Below are 16,460 nucleotides of genomic sequence, written 5' to 3'. Positions count from 1 at the left end.
TGGCACGGACAATGCTGAGCCAATTGTGTGCCACCCTATGGGATTCCCAATCACAGCTGGATGTGATACAGCCTGGATTCAATGTTACGCCTCTTGCATTGAGATGCAGTTCCTTAGACCGCTGCGTCCATGTGTGTGTGTTAATTATTTAACTGTACTAGAATGCTTAAAAAGGCAGCTAAAATTTGAAATATCGGTTATCAGTATCAGGGTTTTTTTGGCAAGGAAAATATCGGATATCAGTATCAGCCAAAAATGTCATATTGATGCATCACGAATGAAGAGAGAGCATTATGCATGATGTCATATACCACATAATTAATCTGCATGTCAAGACACTTGGTGCAATCTAGTTTCAACCTGTTTCAGCAGAATTGACCATACCTCATTTACATAACGGTTTCCTGTCTTGGGAAAATATCCCTTCAAACTGTAGTTCTGATGCTGCTGACCTACATCTTAAGCTCAGCCTCAGGCCTCCAAGACTAGGATCTGATAAATACAAGCAGGATATTCATTGGCGGTACCTTTCATAACAACAGTAGTGGCCAAAATGATGCAGAAGAGAAGGAAATGCACCAGTGGCACTCTGTAGTCCAGAGCTACAAAACCTGGTGATTCAGAGCTGATTGGGCCAGTTGATTGAGAAATTATCAAAAACCACCCTAGAGATGAATGAAGGGTGATTCAGGGCTGATTCCTAAAGTCATTGCCATCATCCCACCATTGGGATTTGATTTTGATTTGATCCCACCAGGCTGAGAGACAAGAATCAGAGAGCTCTCATCATAGTCGTGCATTACACTGCTGCTGTAGCTCTTTCTGGATTGGGACGAACCTGCTGGAGTTTCACATCTGCCAGGCAGCAACCTCCATCCATCCGACTTGCAGTCCCAGTTGAGATCCCTGATTGTGATAACAGGAGGAACTCCAGATGTGAGCCTCCCTCAGACTAACAGCGATCTAGCTTCCTTTTATGTCACATTGAAATGGCAGCAGGTGTATGCCTATCTCTACCAGAGATCGGCAGCAGGCAGCCCACGGACCAAAACCGTGCATGTTTTTTTTTGCACCCCAATTTTATTTATTTAATTAATTTCTTTCAAAGTAGGCTATAGGCTATTACAGGGAATAAATTACTGATAAAGTAGCAGCTGTTACATAAACAGTAGAAGGACAACATAGGCCTCTTTGTGCAGTGCACCAGAAGCCAGTTTTAGGAACAGGTAGAGTAAACAGAGGGCAAAGCCTATATCTGTCTATTATCCTATTGTAGGAGGGCCACACCCTAAAGCAGAAACAGGTGACACACAGAATGGTGTCTTCTTGTATAGACACCTGGTGAATACTTTAAGATAGTTTTCTGTCTATGGGGCTGGCTGTGGTCAGACCTGCCTGCAGTCTATGGAGGAGAAGTCTCCACTGTTTAAAGAGCCATGTAGTGTAGGCCAATTGTAACTCAGCCCATGAACCTCCATTACAGCATTAAGCTCTCCATTTCCTCCACCATGTTATTGAGACTGTTTTCTTTTTACCCTCTCCCTCCTAACCCCTCTCCCATTATTTTCCGTCCACATTTGCCAGTCTTCTCTCTGTCCCTCTCTGTTCTGTCTCTCTGTATGTTGGCCCCCTCCCTGTCCCTGCCCTTTCTCTGCTACAATCTCATTAATGATACAGCAGAGTGCAGGAATCCACCAGCCCCAGTGGGAGGTCACTGCTCCACTCCACCAGTAGGAGATACAGAACTGGCTGGCTTTCCTCCGTTTATATAGACAAACAGTGGAGACGCTTTAGCAATAGCAGTTATATAGCCTAGATTAAAATCAGCACTCTTCTGTAATCTAGTGTTAGGTATAGATGGTATGAAGAGAGAAATGCAGCAATGAAAAACAAAGGCTTCTGAAAGAGCCCAGATCCTCCCTCTACTCTGAATTTATAGTAGATTGTCTCCTTTTTTCCTTCCGTCTCCAGCGGAAGCGACAGAATGGGGACGTGGTGGAGCTCACTCCCCCATAAACCTGCATAATAAACAGGCCCGTGCTGATCACATGGGCTCGTTGGAGGTAGTTCAAAGTCAATGATCACTGGAGGCTTATGGAAGGCTTGGTGGGAATGAGCTGATGAGAAACGTATGGAAGGCTGTGTGCTCAGGGGACAGAGGCGGATTCTATTACCTCTGTAATGAGGGCAGGGAATGGGGAGCAGTGGTCACTGCGGGTTACCAGTGTATATGGACACAATCCGAGGTAGCAATAGCACTGTGTTAGCCTAATGCATAACAAAAGGCCATCGCCTAGCACCACGCACAAATGGTCACATTATGTAGATGTGGGAGAAAATAAAGAAGGCAAAATCATCCATTTTATGCAGGGTAATGGGCTAAATGTGGTGTCCTCTTTCTCAAGGCCGCCGTATAAAGCAATTAAGTTCTATGTCCATGTGAGGCATTAAACCTTAAAACAGGATGGCTTGGTGGCACATCCACTCAATGAACCTGATTTGAAGCCATTTTATCTCTATCCAGTCTTCAGCACTATGATATGGTTTTCCTTCATGAAACAGAAAAGAATCCCATGTGTACACTGTGTCTAGCATAGCGCAGCGTATGCCGTAATATAGAGACGTATCGTCAAGCCCTGCTCTTTACAACTCAATCCTGCAGGGGACCACTAAAGCAGATACCTGGACGGACGGTGCTACCGAAAACTGTAACAACTGTCTGTTTGGGGATCATGTCAGTTTCTGATTATCTGCAAAAGGAAACAGATGTCTAGTGATAAAACACTCATCCTATATAACTACTTCAGTACACACCTTTTCTACTCATACACTGTGCGTACACACCATTATCTACATACAGTTGAAGTCGGAAGTTTACATACACTTAGGTTGGAGTCATTAAAACTTGTTTTTCAACAACTACACAAATTTCTTGTAAACAAACTATAGTTTTGGCATGTTGGTTAGGACATCTACTGTGTGCATGACACAAATTGTCACAATTCCAGTGGGTCAGAAGTTTACATACAGTAAGTTGACTGTGCCATTAAACAGATTGGAAAAATCCAGAAAATGATGTCATGACTTTAGAAGCTTCTGATTGACTCAAAGGATGTCAATTAGCCTATTGGAGGTGTACCTGGGGATGTACTTAAAGGCCTACCTTCAAACTCAGTGCCTCTTTGCTTGACATCATGGGAAAATCAAAATAAATCAGCCAAGACCTCAGGAAAAAAATCGTAGACCTCCACAAGTCTGGTTCATCCTTGGGAGCAATTTCCAAACGCCTGAAGGTACCACGTTCATCTGTACAAACCATAGCACGCAAGTATAAACACCATTGGACCACGCAGCCATCATACCACTCAGCAAGGAGACGTGCTATGTCTCCTAGAAATGAACGTACTTTGGTGCGAAAAGTGCAAATCAATCCCAGAACAACAGCAAAGGACCTTGTGAAGATGCTGGAGGAAACAGGTACAAAAGTATCTATAGCCACAGTAAAATCAGTTGAAAATTCGACATAACCTAAAAGGCCGCTCAGCAAGGAAGAAGCCACTGCTCCAAAACCGCCATAAAAAAACAGACTACAGTTTGAAACTGCACATGGGGACAAAGATTGTACTTTTTGGAGAAATGTTCTCTGGTCCGATGAAACAAAAATAGAACTGTTTGGCCATAATGACCATCGTTATGTTTGGAGGAAAAAGGGGGAGGCTTGCAAGCTGAAGAACACCATCCCAACCGTGAAGCACGGGGGTGGCAGCATCATGTTGTGGGGTGCTTTGTTGCAAGAGGGAATGGTGCACTTCACAATATTGATGGCAACATGAGGAAGGAAAATTATGTGGATATATTGAAGCAAAATCTCAAGACATCAGTCAGGAAGTGAAAGCTTGGTCGCAAATGGGTCTTCCAAATGGACAATGACCCCAAGCATACTTCCAAACTTAAGGACAACAAAGTCAAGGTATTGGGAGCGGCCATCACAAAGCCCTGACCTCAATCCTATAGAAAATATGTGGGCAGAACTAAAAAAGCATGTGCGAGCAAGGAAGCCTACAACCTGACTCAGTTACACCAGCTCTGTCAGGAGGAATGGGCCAAAATTCACCCACCTTATTGTGGGAAGCTTGTAGAAGGCTACACGAAACATTTGACCCAAGTTACACAATTTAAAGGCAATGCTACCAAATACCAATTCAGTGTATGTAAACTTCTGACCCACTGGGAATGTGATGAAAGAAATAAAAGCTGAAATAAATAATTCTCTACTATTATTCTGACATTTCATATTCTTAAAATAAAGTGGTGATCCTAACTGACCTAAGACATGGAATTTTTACTAGGATTAAAATGTCAGGAATTGTGAGTTTAAATGTATTTGGCTAAGGTGAATGTAAACTTCCGACTTCAACTGTACACACTGAGTGTACAAAACATTAGGAACACCATCCTAATATTGAGTTGCACCCCCTTTTGCCCTCAAAACAGCCTCAATTCATCGAGGCATGGACTCTACAAGGTGTCGAAAGCGGTCCACAGCGGTCCACAGGGATGTAGACTAACGTCCTTTGGGTGGTAGACCATTCTTGATACACACGGAAACGGTTGAGTGTGAAAAACCCAGCAGCATTGCAGTTCTTGACAGATTCAAACCCGGGTGCCTGGCACCTACTACCGAACCCCTTTCAAAAGCACTTGAATCTTTTGTCTTGCCCATTCACCCTCTGAATGGCACACATACACAATCCATGTCTCAATTGTCTCAAGGCTTAAAAATCCTTCTTTAACCTGTCTCCTCCCCTTCATCTACACAGATTTAAGTGGATTTAACAGGTGACATCAATAAAGGGACCATAGCTTACACCTGGATTCACCTGGTCAGTCTATGTCATGGAAAGAGTATATTTATATTCCGGACAGTGTTTTGAAACTGTGTGTATTGTTTTGTATTGTTAAATATTACTTCACTGTTGGAGCGAGAAACATAAGCATTTCGCCACACCTGCAATAACATCTGCAAAATATGTGTACACGACCAATAAAATTTGATTTGAAAAAAGATATTCAGGGTCTACTCTATAAAATTGGAGGGGAAAATAAACCATGGTAGTCTTGAGGAGTGTTTTGTATTTTGTTACTTCAGGAAAAGGTTGAAGGGGATGTAAAGTCGGGTGAAGGTCGAAAAGCTCAGATTTCGAAAACCACAAAAACCAACAAACATGGGCTAAATGCTTGCTGTTTAGGCCTATCTGTCAGAGAGTATAAAAGAGGTGCAGATGAAAGAATCAATACTTGAGCTCATAATTACCCATTTGGAGAACATATTTACAAATGGAGATAGAGGTTGAAACTTACACACAAAAGATAAATAGGTTATTGGATTAGATGCTTCTCTAGAACAGCATTCAAAACTGATTGTGTTCTCATACTGAGTACGACCAATCATTACAGATTAGTGTAAACTCCAGACACATGAATGCACTTGCATTGTGAAAGATTGCTCTTTAAATGGTCAGTCTTGATTGGTTCTACCAGGAAGCGGAGCCTCAAACAAAACAAAAACACACAAAAAAGTGCCACACACAGCCTTACCTGGTGCATGATGTTCTGAAATCAATGACAGATTATCTATAAATCAGCTTTTCAAATGGAAGTAATTCAGAGCCATGGAGAGGCTGTATTTTCAAGTGCAGGGGGAAAGGAAGGCACTGAAGTGCTTCAATTTTAAATGTAGGCTAGGCCAATATACATCTAGAAGCAAATTCTAAGCACTCCAGTAATTTTTTAAATAATATCCAACATAGCCTATCTGGTCAAGCGACATATTCAAATACGTCAATGCCAACCACCATGCAAACCACAATCTGTACCCCCACGGGCAAATGTGTTCATAGGTGAAAGCAATATGTCTGGTAAAAGAAAACGTAGGGTACTGTCCAATGTAACAACTTAGACCGATGAGGACAATTTAAGACCCGTCCCTTTTGTTCTTCCCTCAGACTTCTTTGTATTGAGTTCAGATAGTGGCTCTGCAGGACCATTTCCATTGAAACAGTGGCTGCAATTGAGCTAAGAAATAGTAACCCCAGTCTTTCTTTACTCACAAGCTGGAGCCAGATTAACTTGAGGTATCATTAGAGATATAAATAGTCATATTAGCCATTTCTTTCTGGTGTGAGAAAACGCAGGACTTCAGCTAGGATGTCATTCTCTAATGAAATAAAACAATTCAGAGAGGAAGTAGTCATGTTGATACAAAAGTCGACAGTGGAGAGCTTCAAGTTCCTCGGTGTCCACATCACTAAGGATCTAGCATGGTTCAAACACAAAAACACAGACGAAGAGGGCACGACAACACCTCTTCCAAAAGGTTCCTGAACTGCTTCCACCACAAAGACTACATGTACAGTGGAGCAAAAAAGTATTTAGTCAGCCACCAATTGTGCACGTTCTCCCACTTAAAAAGATGACAGAGGCCTGTAATTTTCATCATAGGTACACTTCAACTATGACAGACAAAATGAGAAAAAAAATTCCAGAAAATCACATTGTAGGATTTTTTAATGCATTTATTTGCAAATTATGGTGGAAATAAGTATTTGGTCAATAACAAAAGTTTCTCAATACTTTGTTATATACCCTTTGTTGGCAATGACAGAGGTCAAACGTTTTCTGTAAGTCTTCACAAGGTTTTCACACACTGTTGCTGGTATTTTGGCCCATTCCTCCATGCAGATCTCCTCTAGAGCAGTGATGTCTTCAATGCCCTTGCTGATGGAAGGAGGTTTTCACTCAAAATCTCACGATACATGGCCCCATTCATTCTTTCCTTTACACCGATCAGTTGTCCTGGTCCCTTTGCAGAAAAACAGCCCCAAAGCATGATGTTTCCACCCCCATGCTTCACAGTATGGTGTTCTTTGGATGCAACTCAGCATTCTTTATCCGCCAAACACGACAAGTTAAGTTTTTACCAAAAAGTTATATTTTGTTTTCATCTGACCATATGACATTCTCCCAATCTTCTTCTGGATCATCCAAATGCTCTCTAGCAAACTTCAGACGGGCCTGGACATGTACTGGCTTAAGCAGGGGGACACGTCTGGCACTGCAGGATTTGAGTCCCTGGTGGCGTAGTGTGTTACTGATGGTAGGCTTTGTTACTTTGGTCCCAGCTCTCTGCAGGTCATTCACTAGGTCCCCCCGTGTGGTTCTGGGATTTTTGCTCACCGTTCTTGTGATCATTTTGACCCCACGGGGTGAGATCTTGCGTGGAGCCCCAGATCGAGGGAGATTATCAGTGGTCTTGTATGTCTTCCATTTCCTAATAATTGCTCTCACAGTTGATTTTTTCAAACCAAGCTGCTTACCTATTGCAGATCCAGTCTTCCCAGCCTGGTGCAGGTCTACAATTTTGTTTCTGGTGTCCTTTGACAGCTCTTTGGTCTTGGCCATAGTGGAGTTTGGAGTGTGACTGTTTGAGGTTGTGGACAGGTGTCTTTTATACTGATAACAAGTTCAAACAGGTGCCATTAATACAGGTAACCAGGAGGACAGAGGAGCCTCTTAAAGAAGAAGTTACAGGTCTGTGAGAGCCAGAAATCTTGCTTGTTTGTAGGTGACCAAATACTAATTTTCCACCATAATTTGCAAATAAATTCTCATTTTGTCTGTCATAGTTGAAGTGTACCTATGATGAAAATTACAGGCCTCATATCTTTTTAAGTGAGAGAACTTGCACAATTGGTGGCTGACTAAATACTTTTTTGCCCCACTGTACATGTATAGTATTTCAAAGGACTGATTTCTATGATTTCTATTTCATGATTTCTATGAACTGTAACTCAGTAAAATCATTGAAATTGTTGCAATCATATCTTTGTTCAATATATGTGCGAGGTCTCTGAAGACGAGGTGGCACCAATGCATGGATGGCGGGAACGAGATGATGGCCTCCGAGGGGAATAGAAGAGGGAGGAATGGGTTCAAAACAGCCATCTGATCAGATCAGAAGGCTCTGGTGGCACGCTCCATTGGAGATGACATGTACTGGGACTTCAGTGGAGTCCTGGAAGTCTGAGCTAGAGACTGAATAAACCTGAAGGTGAGGTTGCCAGAAAGGATCTGTAAGATACTCCTCTTCAGTCTACCTGCAGTGCTAGGTGCAACATACGCCAGATGACACTACCGTTTATTTTCTAATCCTGAGTCGGCTTCATTTTAACATGTAAAAAAGACAAAAGGGGAACAATTATGGCTTTGTTAATGAGGAGATTTGGATGAAATTGGTCTCAAAAAGTAGAATATAAGCAAACAGATCATTTGGCAAACTGAAAGATGTGAACGTTTGAGCTGATGTAAATTAGGCTAATTCCATGATGGAGCCGGCAGTCTTGTCACCTCGACATGGTTGAATCACACTGGCCTCCTGATGATGTGCGGTGACAAGGGCCGCTTCCTGGAGTGACTGCGGTCATCCCTCACTGATAACATTTATGAGAATTTAAAAATCCATTCCATTAGGGAAACGCTGCAGTCCAGTGAAAACGGCTGCATTCACAGCTGTTTTTCCCCTCTGAAAGCAGGTGACACATTGCTTGTTGTAGTGTAGACAGTATTGTTCAGTGGTCCATTTAAATTAAACTGCTGTGGGACAGAAAAATAAATAGAGGGATGTATTTCTTTCACTCTTGCTAAAAACAAATTGTACTGCACCAGAGACTTGGTTGTCTGACGCTAGCTGAATTATTTTCCCCCCATCATTCAGCTGAGCTCTTATGGTGCAAGTCAACACTTTTTCAAATCAAGTTCTTTTGATATTGCTTACTGAGAAAGGAGAGGATACAATAGAACTACATATGTCAACATGCAAGGTAACTCAGCATTCTCTTGAAGTCCACAACATGACCCCCAAGTAAAATGTTGACAACTTTTACTTCACTACATTCCTAAAGAAAATAATGTACTTTTTACTCCATACATTTTCCCTGACACCCAAAAGTACTCTTTACATTTTGAATGCTTAAGCAGGACAGAACATTTTCCAATTCATGCACTTATCAAGAGAACATCCCTGGTCATCTCTACTACTGAGAAATGCCACCTTGACTGTGTGGCAACATAAAAATCTTTGGCGATTGAAACAAGAAACCGTGTTTGGTTGACTAGGGCCTGTTCTTATCATATTATTATATGGGAGGGGTATTGGTCTGTGCTTTAGTAACCCCAAATAATCCAAACATTCTCTCTCTCACTCAGGATGGTGACTCAGGATTCGATATCAGGAAATAATAAGGCATTGTAACCAAAAGTCGTGACTGTTGGTATCTTGGAACCAGATCGACGTTGGCCCACATAAAACAACAAACGGAAGACATGCACGCACACACACACACACAAAGAAAACAAAGCATTACTGACCCTGATGTGTGGTCTCAACAGGAACTTTTAGCCTCCTCGTTAGTCTCCTTATTATTAGCACTAGTTGAGTGGCACTGACAATTAAATCTAGCCCACAGGAATGCATGCTGCATAACCCTAGACTAGAGAGAAAAAAAGTGCCAGACGCCAAACCCCCCCCCCCCCCCTTCCCACTCTGTCTATGGGGCCAGCTGAACAGTGTCCTGTAGGAAGTAAAGTTGAGCATGGAGATAAGAGCCAGGCGACAGCAGAGAACCCACCTGTAGGAGGTTGTGGGTAATTGAGAGTCAGGGGGTCAGGCTGTCTCACAAGTTGGCCTGGATTCAACTACAAAAAAAGTCACTTACAACAACTTGCTGCTTTTTGAACTTGAAGGACCTCTTTAGGTTATGTTGATGGTTACAATCCCTTTATTGTGATTCCACACAAACATTTTTAAGGAGAGACATCAATCGTCTTTCCATAGTTTGGATGCATATGCACCCAATTCTGTAATAACATTCTGTTATAAATTACATAAATGGGAAAACTTCTGAGAAAGACTGTCCTATAACAGTATTCAGCCAAATATATTGAAAGCCCATTTTGGAAGAGTAGGACAAGCCAAACCTGCTGCTCGAACATACAGTCCGTCATACTGCGCTAAGCACAGCAATATGCCATCTCCAAATGTGACTCAAGAGGAAAATCTACTTGCATGTCAGATTCTCAAACATTTTATCACTGCAGCAAACACCAAAAGGTGAAACAGCTGTGACCATTGATAATCTCATCCCAATCAAAGCAAAGGGAGAAAGGTGTGGGTGTGTGGGTGTGCGCATGTGAGTCTGACAAACAGGCAGCCACTAAGATAAACCTGAGGTGGGAGGCTTGGGAGCAAAGGGATGAATTGAGATGGTGTTAGTGAATGCAGCTTCACTTCATGGCATGGCCTTTAATGACCCTGCAGTAAAGGCATGGCAGCAGCTCAGGTTTTCCTCTAAGTATTGGAGGTGTGGCAGTTATGGGGATTTACTACATGCGAGAGTCACAGCAGCTCATCAGGCACGCAGCACATACTTCAATTTACATATCTGACTGCAGACAGACAACACTGTGTGACTGTGTTTAATAATCAAGGTTCCCCTAAACGGAGAGTAGCAGCTGTGACAAATCCATAACATTGCCCCGCTTCATAATGTTGTGCAAAGAAGCCATTTATCAATCAAATACTCTACTAGGCTAAATGATTGGGCTGCATCGGAGGTACTAAAAACATCGAAATAAATCTTACATTGTTTCATAACATTCTACTGGAAAATGGCTTCAGACATTTTTAAAAGGATGCATTAAATTGCTTGGCACAACTGTCTTAGTTGTGATGACTTTACTTTCCCATCATAGCGGTATATCTTGGTAGCAGCCAGGTGTTAGTGGTAGTGCACTCTTAGCAGGAGAGGTGCTTCCTGAGTAGAGGTCGACCGATTATTGGAGGACCAAAAAAACCGATGCCGATTAATTGGCCTTTTTTTTATTTTTATGTATGCGTAATAATGACAATTACAACAATAATGAATTAACACTTATTTTAACTTAATATAATACATCAATAAAATCAATTTAGCCTCAAATAAATAATGAAACATGTTCAATTTGGTTTAAATCATGTAAAAACAAAGTGTTGGAGAAGAAAGTAAAAGTGCAATATGTGCCATGTAAGAAAGCTAACGTTTAAGTTCCTTGCTCAGAACATGAGAACATATGAAAGCTGGTGATTCCTTTTAACATGAGTCTTCAATATTCCCAGGTAAGAAGTTTCAGGTTGTAGTTATTATAGGAATTATAGGACTATTTCTCTCTATACCATTTGTATTTCATTAACCTTTGACAATTGGATGTTCTTATAGGCACTTTAGTATTGCCAGTGTAACAGTATCGCTTCTGTCCCTCTCCTCGCTCCCCCTGGGCTCGAACCAGGAACACACCGACAACAGCCACCCTCGAAGCAGCGTTACCCATGCAGAGCAAGGGGAACAACCATTACAAGTCTAAGAGCGAGTGACGTTTGAAACGCTATTAGCGCGCACCCCGCTAACTAGCTAGCCATTTCACTTCGGTTACACCAGCCTCATCTCGGGAGTTGATAGGCTTGAAGTCATAAACAGCACAATGCTTGACGCACAACAAAGAGCTGCTGGTAAAACGCACACGAAAGTGCTGTTTGAATGAATGATTACAAGCCTGCTGCTGCCTACCACCGCTCAGTCAGATACTTGTATGCTCAGTCAGATTATATGCAACGCAGGACACGCTAGATAAACTAGTAATATCAACCATGTGTAGTTAACTAGTGATTATGATAGATAATTTTTTAAGATAAGTTTAATGCTAGCTAGCAACTTACCTTGGATTACTGCATCCGCGTAACAGGCAGTCTCCTTGTGGAGTGCAACGAGAGGCAGATGGTTATAGCGTTGGACTAGTTAACTGTAAGGTTGCAAGATTGGCTCCCCCGAGCTGACATGGTGAACATCTGTCGTTCTGCCCCTGAACGAGGCAGTTATCCCACCGTTCCTAGGCCGTCATTGAAAATAAGAATGTGTTCTTAACTGACTTGCCTAGTTAAATAAAGATTAAATAAAGGTGTAAAAAATTATAATAATAAAAAATATTAACAAATTGGCCAAACCGGTGTCCAAAAATACCGATTTCCGATTGTTATGAAAACGGCCCTAATTAAATCGCCCATTCCGATTAATCGGTCGACCTCTAATCCTGAGCACTCCCTGACGAAGGCCATGCTGCCGAAACGCGTCGGTTAAAAAAAAAAAAACGTTGTTTCTATTGAACATGCCATACTAATAAAAGGCATTTAAATGAATTATATGAAGAGTGCATTGGTCCTCCTTTCTTTTCTTTTTGATAACTAAGGTAACCTTGTAAACCTGTAAGTATACAAGTAGGAGGGCCTTCAGAGTGGTGCAGTTGTCTAAGGCTGTGCCACTAGAAATCCTGGTTAGAGTCCAGGCTCTGTCGCAGTCAGCTGTGACCGGGAGACCCATGGGGCGGCGCACCTTGTCCCATCGCGCACTAGCGACTCCTGTGGGGGGCCGGGCGCAGTACACGCTGACACTGTCGCCAAATACATGGCATTTCCTTCGAAACATTGGTGCGGCTAGCTTCCGGGTTAACTGGGCATTGTGTCGCACGGCTCTCGACCTTCGCCTTTTCCGAGTCTGTACGGGAGTTGCAGCGATGAGACAAGACTAACTACCAATTGGATACCACAAAATTGAGGAGAAAACAGTGTAAAAAAATATATATATACAAAATAGAAAAAGAAATAAAGTATACAAGTAGGCCTATGGCATCAAGACTAGCAACTTTGAGAAATTACACTGCTCAGGACTGCTGGAAGTAGGCTACTTGCCAAAGTCACATTTAATCTAGGTCAGATCTAATTGGCTTCCCTCAGCAGCCTGTACAAAATCTTTACACTGATCGCATGTTAAAAGGTAGAATTAATAAAAGTAAGTCAATGTCATAAAACCTTTTACTTGGTCTAGTGGGTTCCCAATTCACTATTGTTTTGCTAAGGCCCTTCCATACTCATTCATCATGAAGATACAAGCAGCCACTCCAGCCGGTAAATCAATTGGCTGAACTTAATTATGATTTTGTTATTTCCTCAACAGATACCCCAATCTGGGACAAGTTCATCATAGCTGATGTCTGCTGCGACAGCTGGCTCTATTTCTGTGAAGTACCTTGCTAAAGCCCCCAACCCTAGACTGCACATCATTTCCCTAATCACTTTTCCACAGCTGCCCTCCAGCACGTAAATGAAAGTTACAAAGAAATTACTACATGTCAGTCATAAAAAAATCTCACCCTGGAGGCACTGGCCAACTGTGATTATTTAATCTGGGTTGTGTTTTAGTTAAGATAGCCTAGCCAGTAGGCAGTCTGACAGTATTTGATTAATGACCCAACAATGTTTATAAGTAGGAGAAAGGGGGCTTAATATGTTTAGAGGGATGGTTCACCCAAAATACAAACTCACCTCATCTTATTGATTTTAGGCTAGCTCATTTATGGAGTCACGATGAGGAAATTTGACCATGCTGTTTGAAGACTGCTGTTTGGAAACGGGATTAGCAGAATTAGTAAACAAACCCAAATATTGGGTCCCTGTGTCCATGGACTACTCTACTGTAGGTAGCCTATCCATAACGGTCACTTCAAGAAAGATGAGTGATTGAGGAAAAGTTTTGGGAATAAAGAGGTTGCAAAGAGGTGTTTGAGTGAATAATTGATCATTGAACGTCAAAGAATGATTGTACAGTAGCCTACTGAAGCATTCTCAGCTGCTAGGTCTATTCACACACATGTAAAAAGAGTGCACATTCAAAGAGCATGCATGAGGGTGTGAGCCTCCCTTAGGCCTACCAGTCGGTAATAGTTCTGTGTCAGCATGTGGTCCTGTGTGATGACAAATGTAGTAGTCAGAATGGATCAATATCTCGATTTGTAGCGAAATAAAAAAGATTTCAATGGGGGTCAAACTAATTTTAGTGCAGTAAAACGGCAGTCCCATTATTTTTAAGGCCGTTCTGGCGATCGTGGACAAAAATCAACATGCGCGCGCGCACACACACACGCGGTCTGGTCAGCATGTTAGATTAATCGTTTTCAAGTGCAACGTTATGAAGGGAAACAACTCAGAGATTAAACTATGTTCCTACGAAGGTTCTAACCACGAATTTAGCCTTAAAGGGCTATTTCTAAATTGTTCAAATTCATAATCTCCAGCACCACCTCAACATCAAGAAAACATAGAAACACGCCATTTGATATATTGATGTTGGTCTGGTGCTAGAGATCATGAATATGAAGATTAATTTTTATTTTTAAATTTCTCTTTAAGATGCTTTTGGGAAACCAGACCCAGTTCTGTCACCACTGGAAATGTAAGAAACACATAACCCATCATGGCAGTAATGCATTCACAACCCCCATGCATTTTAAAGTAAGCTGGTGCTAGGACATTGAATGCACAGAAATTAAGCATTTATACATTTGGTTTAGAAAGTCATTCAGCAAATGCCATGGTATAATTCACCAAGGGTATAATGAATCTTAATAACGTTACACAGCTTCTCTATTTAACTAACGCTAGCCAGGGGGGGTTAGCTGTCATTCTAACTTCAAAGATGTCCAGTAAGCCAGTTTGAGGCGTATGGCGATGGGATATTCGTCAATAAAAAATACACAAAAGGGGTTTCTTTGTGAAACGGAAGAGCCACATTGTTCACTGTGTGGCTTTAGGTTGTCCAGCTAAATATAACTACAGTAAAAAACATGTTCGAAAATTATATGGTTGTCAAATAGCGAATGCTAACTATGTTAGTTTGCTAGCTACCTGCAATACAATAGATGATTGGGACACTTCGATGCGGATATACAGCAAGCGCCAGCTAGCTAAAACAGTGCAGCACAGCAGACACCGAACGCTAAAGAACATCACATTATTTGGCTAGGACTAACGTCATTCAGCCAAAGCATTCGAATTTCGTGTTTCAAATGTAACATTACCTTGTAATTGTCATTCGCTGTCACGTACCTTGATTTTTTTTCACCTCCTCCACTGTCAAATAAGCCGAGGCAAGAACGTCCCACTGACCATTAAACCCGTGTCAGTTCGTATATAAACGTCAGTGCAATGGCTAGCTAACGTTTCAGCAAGATTTCCAGTAAGCAGCTGGACCACAACACAGCCTTCGCGAGCGTGCGTAAAGATTCGACGTGTTCGATCGTTCCGTCCTTCTCCCACTGAGGTACCGCCTACTCCAGGTTTTGAGGGAGGAAAAAAATCCCGGAATTGCGCTCAATTTGCCTCCAATAATAACCACCCAGTGAAGAAGAAAGAACTATTTCATTACGCGACTGCATGAGAAGAACCAAACATTGCCAACGAAGATGTTGGTGTGTGTTGAAAACGCTCCGCATGAAGCGGAGGGGCTGCTGAATTATTCATGAGGGGCGGGTGCTCAGATCCTGCGTTCAAATACAAGTGGGAAGGTGGTATTTAGAAGGGTGCAATTGCAGCCAATAGTGTGGGGGCGTTCCTGCATGTGGGCATTCCTGAATCTGCAGGAACTCCTCTCTATACTTTTATTGGTCAATTTTTAAGTTAGGACAGGCGGGAGGCAGGGGCGCTCCAAAACAGTAGGTGGCGTTAATGCACAATAACGTTGGATACCAGCTGCCGATAAACCTCACAGGCGACAATAATGGTAGCTAGCTAGCCGTACAACAGTGGTAGACAGCGGGCACTGTTTTCCCGCAGTTCTGTTGACGAAAGTGAGGGCAGGTGTTCGGGATGCGGAAGTGAAGGGGGGGGGGACGTTCTTGCAGATGAGAGCCCACATGCAGGAATGCCCCATATTGCGGGTTGCAGTTGCACACAATTGGTATTTACCAAATACTGACTGGGAAAAATCCACTTGAACGCTCCGACTTCTCCCACATGCTGGCCTCTCAAGTAACCTACTAAAAAAATTAGGCTACCTCGATAACAGAATTTCCGGTAGTTAAATGCAACAACAAAATATTATTTATAAAAAACAATCTATTAATATGGTTTTTGAACACTATAATTAGTTTACAAGCATGATAGTTGTACTTTTAGTTTATGCTTGATGCAGCTTGTTGGCCATTAGCCAATCAGCGTTACTCAATGAGTTCAAAGCATGTGCACTCATCCAATTAGTACTTACAACTTCACAACGGGTCATTTTCACCTTCCCACTTGGTTATGAATGCAGCATTGTCAAAGTAACCCACTGTAAAATACAAGGTCATGTCAATCAAATGTACATTATTTACGGAATAACTGTAGTAACAGTATTGTAGGTACGTAGAACCTGCTCTGTAATTGCAATAGAGGTTATTTACACAGGTGGAGGGAGGTCTGGTGGGTTACGTAGCCAGTGTCTCCAATCTCGGAATGGGTCATGCTGGCTTCGCCTGACACACACACTGCTGCAATCTCA

General features: G+C 42.1%; 1 protein-coding gene across 5 annotated transcripts in view; it reads right to left on the bottom strand.

Annotated features, from left to right (window-relative positions):
* Window positions 1-15,405, bottom strand: part of tanc2a (tetratricopeptide repeat, ankyrin repeat and coiled-coil containing 2a) — a 136,937-nt gene extending 121,532 nt beyond the window's left edge. For 4 of the 5 annotated variants that reach the window (XM_021557960.2, XM_021557961.2, XM_036941128.1 and 1 more), the window contains exon 1: window positions 15,029-15,405. The gene's annotated coding sequence lies outside the window, so the exon portion shown is untranslated. Of the gene's footprint in view, window positions 1-15,000 lie in introns of all 5 variants that reach the window. The other variant, XM_036941127.1, reaches the window with a different exon arrangement.
* Window positions 15,406-16,460: the final 1,055 nt, after the last annotated feature.

Source organism: Oncorhynchus mykiss, chromosome 13 (assembly GCF_013265735.2).
Source record: "Oncorhynchus mykiss isolate Arlee chromosome 13, USDA_OmykA_1.1, whole genome shotgun sequence".
NCBI classification, from domain to species: domain Eukaryota; kingdom Metazoa; phylum Chordata; class Actinopteri; order Salmoniformes; family Salmonidae; genus Oncorhynchus; species Oncorhynchus mykiss.
This window is presented reverse-complemented; position numbering and strand designations above follow the sequence as displayed.